Below are 9,628 nucleotides of genomic sequence, written 5' to 3'. Positions count from 1 at the left end.
TTGGTCCCGGTTGGTGCCACCAACTGGTACCAAAGAGGGGCATTGGTATCGGTTGTTGCCACAAATCGGGACCAATGGACCCGTCTAAATTTTTATTTTCTGCAGCTGTTTTTTAGTTGATTTTTTCTGCAGCTGTTTTTTTAGTCCCACCTCACCAAGCGAGAGGCACTCGCAGTTGTTTATGAGCCCTGAGTGCAGAGACGATGAAGAAGAGACTCAATGCTCACCTGCACGTTGGTTAGCTTCAAGCCTTGAGGAATAGGGTAGACTGCATAAAGCTATGTGCAGTGCAGTTGACACTATTCTGAAAGGCTTGAAGCAAATTAACGAGCATTGCGCCTCTTTTTTATTTTTAATGACTTATTACAACTCAGAAATAAAAAGAAAAAAAATAAATATAGCAGAAAAGAAAAAAAACTATATAAAAAACTACTCAGAAATAAATAGAAGCAAAAATAGTTGTGATTAACTTTACTAAAAAAATGAGCATAAATGCTTATTTTTAATGACTTATTACAATTCAGAAATAAATAGAAGAAAAAATAGTTGTGATTAACTTTACTAAAAAATGAGCATAGATGCTTATTTTTAATGACTTATTACAACTCAGAAATAATAATAAAAAAATATAGCAGAAAAGAAAAAAACTATATAAAAAACTACTCAGAAATAAATAGAAGCAAAAATAGTTGTGATTAACTTTACTAAAAAAATGAGCATAGATGCTCATTTTTAATGACTTATTACAATTCAAAAATAAATAGAAGAAAAAATAGTTGTGATTAACTTTACTAAAAAATGAGCATAGATGCTTATTTTTAATGACTTATTACAACTCACAAATAAAAAGAAAAAAAAATAAATATAGCAGAAAAGAAAAAAAACTATATAAAAAACTACTTAGAAATGAGCATAGATGCGCTTATAGAGAAAATTTAACCTAAATTCATAATAAATTTCTACTAACTTCAGAGAAATTCGGTATGAATTTAGGTTAAATTCCCTGTATAAGGGCATCTATTTTCATTTTGAGAGGAGCTCAACAAGGAAGAGAGGGAGGGGCTTATAAACCGGTCTGATTCCCCTTCGGTTGGCGAGGTGGGACTAAACTGTGACCGCAACGAGGACCAACCCTTTAGTCCCGGTTGGTGGCATGAACCGGGACTAAAGGGCAGCCTTTGGTCCCGGTTCATGCCACCAACCGGGACCAATGGTGGTGGGCCAGGAGCGAGGACCATTCGTCCCGGTTCGTCCCTCCAACCGGGACCAAAAGGTCCAGACGAACCGGGACAAGTGGCCCACGTGGCCTGGCCGGCCCCCGGGGCTCACGAACCGGGTCCAATGCCCCCATTGGTCCCGGTTCTGGTTTGAACCGGGACTAATGGGCTGGACCGGCCTGGACCATTGGCCCCTTTTCTACTAGTGATAAACTAGGGTTTAAGCTTCTGTCACTCTAGCAACCCATCATCAACTTATTACTTCCCAATGCCTTCCCCTAGGCCCAAATCATGGTGAAGTGTCATATAGTCGACGTTCACATAACATCACTAGAGGAGAGACAACATACATCTCATCAAAATATCGAACGAATACCAAATTCACATGATTACTTATAACTAGTCATCAACCCGTGCGTTTGCACGGGCTAGCCTATTTTAAATAGGTGTATGTGGGTTGAACATCTTAGCATTTGTTACATGCGATATTTGTTTGAAATGCAAATGTAAACTTATTTTATAATGAATAACTACAAATGATAGCATGCAACAATTCATATTGTTTCGTGTGTGATATAAAGGATCTATTTTAGGCTAAACAAAAGAAAGGATCTATTTCTCAATCAATTTCTAATGGGACAATTTACAAATAAGTTGGTTTTATCATTAAGTACTATCTTTCCCTCCTTTAAATTGTGCGATTCAATTTGTGTGTTTGGTAAATATATTGTCTATATCCCGGTGGCACTAATATAGCATGACATGTGTGCCACTCCTGAATGTCTCTTTTGAGTTTGATTTAACAAAGGAGTGAAAGCGCATTCTAAAGCTTCATAACCAAACATTTTCTTTGTTGTATGTTAACAGAAACTGCATCATTCTTTTTAGTTCGACACATTAATATTTTTGTGTAAGCTAGTAATGAAAATTATTTTGTAATCCGATGTTAGTATGAACATTTACACATTAAGAATAAAGTCAGGATTCTCTCAAATTTAGAAGCGGGGTTAGATTTAGTTTTTGTGACTATTTAAATCATGGGAACAAAAGACAAAATTTAGAAGCGGGGTTACAATATTCGTATGAAATACAACAAAGAAAAAGTAATAGACATACATGTACAGTTTTCTTTTGATCAAAAATATGACATTGGTGTGTTTTTGCCGACTTAGTGACACATGCATCATATTCTGCGTATACATAAAAAAATCTAAAAAATGGAAAACTTCTCATCAAGCTTAACTTATTTTTATACAACATATACTATAAGAATAAGCTATAGGACTTTATAAGATATAAATAAAAATTCCTAAGTTTGAACCTATATTACGATATATTATGCGTCAAGCCGGAGTACATCATAAGAGAAGTATTAGAAATGGCCATAATCTCAAATATAAAATTTGAAGTTGCTAGCGTGTGCATATTTATATTGTTCCTTCTAGTTTCTCCTATCTCTTTTGCTGGAAGATAACATTCACATTTTGGCATGTATATGTGCAGATAAAGCAAGTGGAATATTTGTCAGAAACAACATAGAAAACTTAGAACGCAAGACATGTTCTACTTCTAATGAATACATGCATGCATGGTTTCATATCCTTTAGTCAAGAAATCAACCACGTCAATCAACTGTAATTAGTTGTACCTTTTTAGCTAGTTTACTTCCCATGCCTGTAGTAATAGTAACTAAAAAAAATCCAAAAAGATTTCTCGTTCTTATTTTGCTTGTTGGGAGCTTTCCCGTGTAAATAGTTTTATTTATTTTATTTTCTTTGAGGGTCAAGAGGAGAAGACCACGCTGAAAATGTTGAGTGGCTCTCATATACATTATTGTTGATCTAACAAAGAGTCCTTATTACCTTGTCTTCTCCCTTGAATTGAATGCCTGCAGATTCCAGCTTAGTCCAATGCACGTGCACTGTTATTATTATCCACGCTGTTCGATCGTGCAAGTGAAAGGCAATAATTACGATATATGATGGACTGATTGAGATGAGAGAAGCTGGTATGAACTCAACCTCTCTTGTTTTTGTAAATATGATTAGTTCATCGTCCCTGATTCAGCCTATTATGAAAAAACATATTTGCAATGACAATTAGAGATTATAGTTGCTTATGTCATGCTTAATTAGCTAGGAGTATATAATGGTTTACCTTGCGTGCCAACATGCTATTAAAATGGTTGTGATGTGGTATGGTAGGGTGGTATCCTCCTTTGAATGATTCGAGTGACTTGACTTGGCACATGTTCACGCATGTAGTTGAAACAAAATCAACATAGTCTCCATGATATTTATGTTCATGGTAGATTATATCATACTCATGCTTGCACTCAGTGTTGATTAATTTTAATGCATGTTCATGACTATTGTCGCTCTCTAGTTGGTCTCTTCCCAGTCTTTTTTTAGCCTTCACTTGTACTAAGTGGGAATACTGCTTGTGCATCCAAAATCCATAAACCCCAAAGTTATTCCATATGAGTCCACCATACCTTTCTATATGCGGTATCTACCTGCCATTCCAAGTAATTTTGTATGTGCCAAACTCCAAACCTTCAAATGAAATTCTGTTTTGTATGCTCGAACAACTCATGTATCAACTAGGGCTGTCTGTATCTTCCATGCTAGGCGGGTTATTCTCAAGAGGAGTGGACTCCGCTCCTCACTCATGAGAGAATGGCTGGTCACCGGGATGCCCAGTCTCATGCTCAAATCAAATCAAAATAATTGTAAACAAAACTCCCCCAGGATTGTTGTTAGTTGGAGGCACCCGTTATTTCGGGCAAGCCATGGATTGATGATTGTTGGTGGTGGAGGAGTATAAACTTTACCATTCTGTTTGGGAACTGCCTATAATGTGTGTAGCATGGAAGATATCGAGATCTCTTGGTTGTTATGTTGACAATGAAAGTATGCGGCCCAAAATATTATTTATCTCTATTTCAAATCGAGTTCTGGCACCTCTACAAATCCCTGCTTCCCTCTGCGAAGAGCCTATCTATTTACTTTTATGTTGAGTCATCACCCTCTTATTAAAAATCACTAGTTGGAAGCACCGCTGTCATTTGCATGCATTATTATTAATTTATATTGAGTATGACTATGACTGGATCTCTTTTACCATGAAATACAATGTCTAGTCAGTCCTTGATCTTCAGGGATGCTCTGCATTTATGTTTTGCGGTCTCAGAAAGGGCTAGCGAGATACCATCTTGTTATATCATATTATGATTGTTTTGAGAAAGTGTTGTCATCCGAGTTTTATTATTATTGCTCGCTAGTTGATTATGCCATTGATATGAGTAAACATGAGACCTAAGTGTTATTGTGAATATGGTTAGTTGATAATCTTTACGGAAAACTTGAATGTTGGCTTTACATATTTGCAACAACAAGAGCAAACAGAGTTTGTAAAAGTTTTTCTTTATCACTTTCAGTTTATCAATTGAATTGCTTGAGGATAAGCAAAGGTTTAAGCTTGGGGGAGTCGATACGTCTCCATCGTATCTACTTTTTCAAATACTTTTTCCCTTGTTTTGGACTCTAACTTACATGATTTGGATGGAACTAACGCGGACTAACGCTGTTTTCAGCAGAATTGACATGGTGTTATTTTTGTGCAAAAATAAAAGTTCTCAGAATGACTTGAAACTCCACGGAAATTACTTTTGTTACTAATAAAAAATAGTGGCAAAAGAATCACGGCCAAGGGGCCCACACCCTGTCCATGAGGGTGGGGGGCACGCCCTACCCCCATGGGCATGCCTCCCTGCCTCGTGGGCCCCCTGGTGCTCCACTGACCTTAACTCCAACTCTATATATTCACGTTCGGGGAGAAAAAAATCAGAGAGAAGGATTCATCACATTTTACGATACAGAGCCGCCGCCAAGCCCTAATCTCTCTTGGGAGGCTGATCTGGAGTTTGTTCGGGGCTCCAGAGAGAGGTATTCGTCGTCGTCGTCATCATCAATCATCCTCCATCACCAATTTCATGATGCTCACCGTCGTGCGTGAGTAATTCCATCGCAGACTTGCTGGACGGTGATGGGTTGGATGAGATTTACCATGTAATCGAGTTAATTTTGTTAGGGTTTGATCCCTAGTATCCATTATGTTCTAAGATTGATGTTGCTATGACTTTGCTATGTTTAATGCTTGTCATTAGGGCCCGAGTGCCATGATTTCAGATCTGAACCTATTATGTTTTCATGAATATATGTGAGTTTTTGATCCTATCTTGCAAGTCAATAGTCACCTACTATGTGTTATGATCCGGTAACCCCGAAGTGACAATAACCGGGACCACTCCCGGTGATGACCGTAGTTTGAGGAGTTCATGTATTCACTAAGTGTTAATGCTTTGGTCCGGTACTCTATTAAAAGGAGGCCTTAATATCCCATAGTTTCCAATAGGACCCCGCTGCCATGGGAGGGTAGGACAAAAGACGTCATGCAAGTTCTTTTCCGTAAGCACGTATGACTATATTTGGAATACATGCCTACATTACATTGATGAATTGGAGCTAGTTCTATGTCACCCTATGTTATAACTATTGCATGAGGAATCGCATCCGACATAATTATCCATCACTGATCCAATGCCTACGAGCTTTTCAAATATTGATCTTTGCTTAATTACTTTAGCGTTGTCACTGTTACAATTACTACAAAATTACTACTGTTACTTTTGCCACTATTACCGTTATTTCCATACTACTTTGCTACTAAATACTTTGTTGTAGATATTAAGTTATCCAGGTGTGGTTGAATTGACAACTCAACTACTAATACTTGAGAATATTCTTTGGCTCCCCTTGTATCGAATCAATAAATTTGGGTTGAATACTCTACCCTCGAAAACTGTTGCGATCCCCTATACTTGTGGGTTATCAATCACCTTTCCTTTTTACAGTTTTTTCTTTGGCAAGCACTTTGTGTTGGAGCGATCCGGATATATATATATCCACTTGGATGTAGGTTTTCATAAATTATTATTGTTGACATTACCCTTGAGGTAAAAGGTTGGAAGGCAAAACTAGAAGCCCCTATCTTTCTCAGGAATACAAGTGTTTATGAAACTACTGTTGTTGGTTTAGCCAAACATCTCACAGTTTCCAAAACTATAGTTTTGCAGAAACCATAGTATTCTGATTGAGCTAAGCTAGCCGTGTATCTCCACCTGTGGGAGTCAAGGTGTGTATGCTCCTTGTCTTTTTCATTTTTTAGATTAGATTGAATAACAAGAATTGCCAATCAACTTTAAAAAAGATTAATTACCAATCTGCACGCACAAGACATATATCTTTCTCATCATTTAAAACAGTAACCATTGATACTCCACGTATGCATTTTCTGAGAATTACTCCATATATGTAGGCTGGTAGCGATGTTCACAAATCACCACAGAGAAAGTAAAGATCTTGAGAGGATTCCGTTTGTTTGCTCTATGTATTGTCTTTCGAAGCGCAGGAAAAAACACACCAAAAAATTCTAGTTTATTCTACTGCCTTTTGTAGTAAAAGAAAATGGAAATCACAAAAAAAATGTTTGTTTCTCTGCCTTTTGTAGTAATGGAGAAGGAATGTCACAAAAAAATGTTTGTTTTTAGGGTCGAGCAGTCTGTTGGTTTGTTGCTCACTCAGAAATGTTTTTGGTTTTGGGGGGTTCGACGCGTACATTGTGCATCAGCATACACTGCTAGCTGCCCTTGGAGATCAACACTAATGAATAAGAAATCCTGGTTATTCTTTCATCTAGGATGCTTATGCCGTCTCGAAATTGTCAACCTGACTCGTAGAATGATCTTTTTATTTAGGATTCATGGTTATTTTTTCTTTTTCTAGTTATTGTGCATTACTATGAGTTCATTGTATTAAGATTCCTTACAACTTTAGGCACCTGAGCTATTTACAGAAGGAGGGGACCCGACCTTCTTCACGGCTCGCGGCGGTGTTTCCCGTTGATTCGTTCGTGCAACAAGAGGGGACCCGCCCTTCTTCACGTCTCGTGCAACAAGTAAGGACCAGCCTATGGCTATTACTATTGATTCGTGTGCATGTGCTAAAAAGTAAGAAAATACCCTACTGGATTTGGGCGCTGACGAGCACTAACAAGTTTTCACTTTCCCGACGTGGCCGCAGGGGTGATCGACACGGACTACCGCTGCCCGGTGGGCGTCGTGCTCTTCAGCCACTCGGAGGTGGACTTCGCCGTGAAGCCCGGCAACCGTGTCACAAAGATGATCGTCCAGGTGATCGCGACGCTGGAGGTTGCCGAGGTGGAGGACCTCAATACCATCATTTGGGGGAGGGAGGATTCGGGTCCACCAGCGTCTGAACTCCGAGCCTTGGTAGATACATCTAAAGAAGTGGTATGTTTAGGCTGCTGGTGGAACACTAGGAAAGGTACCCACCTTCGGTTGTGTGCGTTTACTGTTAAATGGAATCACGTGATCTCCTGCAGTTGAGATGTTCAATGTTATATCCATGAATGGTGCAAGTGTTAAGATGGTCCTGTGACCTTAATTTATGTTTCATTGGACGTGTCTCTGATCTTCATCCATGAATACTGCATCTAATTTTTATTTTTTTTAATTCTTAATTTATTAGTAGTAGCGTGGGGGGGGGGGTATTTAAGATACTAGTAGCGTGTGGTATAATAGATGCGCTACTACTATTTTGTTATTAGTAGCGCGGGTTTCAAATAGTAGTAGCGTGCGTGGCATCCGTGCTACTACTAACTTTTTAGTAGTAGCGCGGGCGCCATCCATGTTACTACTAACTTTTAGCTGTAGCGCGATACTAGTAGCCAATTTACCCGCGCTGCTAGTAGCCTTTTTCCTAATAGCGTGGGGCACCACAATGATCATCTAACCATGTGTGAACTAGTATGCAGAGTTGTAGGCGTTGTGTGCAACTTGCCATCATCGTTAGTGGATGACCTGACACTGTTGAGTGTTAGGTGCCGAATACTTCTGCTTGATGCGATGCGTCGCACCATCCTCCTTTGGTTCAAAGTACGAGCCAAGGTCGGGTCACATTCGTCTGACCGATGAGACACTGCCCTAAATGGCTCACGATGCTTGCCTTATTCATTGTCATGATGGCCTATCTTCGTAGGCATGTGGCGGACTATGAGGTATATCATGTGCATACATTTGATGCTCGGTCGGTGGAGTGTTTCGCAAGCCCCCTTGCCATTCCGACACATGCCCTGGATGGTCATTAGCTACCTGGCTATCCTTTCCGGCAACCATGGCCATAATACCCATGTAATTGTGTACGTCTTCAGGTGAAAAACATCGGTCAAAGGAAAATAATTCAACCTTCTAGTTTTAATCTGATATGGTCTTTTCCAAAGGAGCCTCATTACCAAAGTAGGGCCCATTCCCATTACTACATCGATCACATGTATTTTGTACTTCATCCTAAATCAACACAAACACAAAACATGACGTACGGTTTTATCTCTTACGAGAGGCCAAACATGGATTAAAACATGTGCCTCTGTTACCATTAGAGATACGTCAGGGACACAAGGATTTAACGTGGAAACCCCTCCAACACGAAGGGGAAAAGTACCATGAGCACCGGCTAGCAAATCTTCACTATGTCGGGGGAGGTTACAAATGCTGGCATTTACAACTGATCAACTTATCCTGTGCGGCGGCTTATCCCGTGCGCTTACAAATGACATGTGACCTAGGTCGATACTGATCTGTATTGCTTCGCTCCGCTTCGGCCCAAGCCTACTGGCGGTGGGCCTCGATACTGATCCGTATTGCTTCGGTCCGCTTCGGCCCAAGCCTACTAGCGGTGGGCCTCGATTCGCTCGCTCGTAAGAAGTTAGCCTTTATCTTTATACTTGAATTTGGATGACAACATAACAGTTACCATCCTGTCAAGACACTTAGTTCGGGACCCCCTAGCCGAGATCTGCCAGATTTGACTCGGTCACCTCGACACGTGCGGTCACGGGCAGATGGTACACCGACACGGGCTGAGTGGTCTCATGGGTCGTCAAGGGAAGGAATAGGAAGGGGAAAGCAGCATCAGGTGACACGATGGCCCACGATGATTGAAAATGATGGCCTAGTTCCTTAGAGGTTGATGGGGACACTCGGTGGGTGGTTGGCACAAGAGGGTAACAGATGGGGCAAGCGGGCGACATTAGATGAGGTGTCTGGCCCCTGCTCGCACCCCCTATCTCCGCCCCTGGTGGCGCACTTCAATCTTTGTTGGTGTTTCCTTCCCGCTAGTCCGCTCAAGGCTGTACTATATCCGTAGCATATAATTTATTATAAATTGTTTGGGAACGCTCTATCTACTGTTGATTTATCCATGAATCTTATAAATGAACGGCAACAATCTGTTTGAGATATACAATGGACAAAAAGACGACCTTGAATT

General features: G+C 40.1%; 1 pseudogene; it reads left to right on the top strand.

The window, feature by feature from the left end:
* LOC119320557 overlaps window positions 1–7,709 on the top strand; it is a 12,830-nt pseudogene extending 5,121 nt beyond the window's left edge.
* The last annotated feature ends 1,919 nt before the right edge of the window (window positions 7,710–9,628 follow it).

This window comes from Triticum dicoccoides, chromosome 6B (genome assembly GCF_002162155.2).
Source record: "Triticum dicoccoides isolate Atlit2015 ecotype Zavitan chromosome 6B, WEW_v2.0, whole genome shotgun sequence".
Taxonomy (NCBI): domain Eukaryota; kingdom Viridiplantae; phylum Streptophyta; class Magnoliopsida; order Poales; family Poaceae; genus Triticum; species Triticum dicoccoides.
This window is presented reverse-complemented; position numbering and strand designations above follow the sequence as displayed.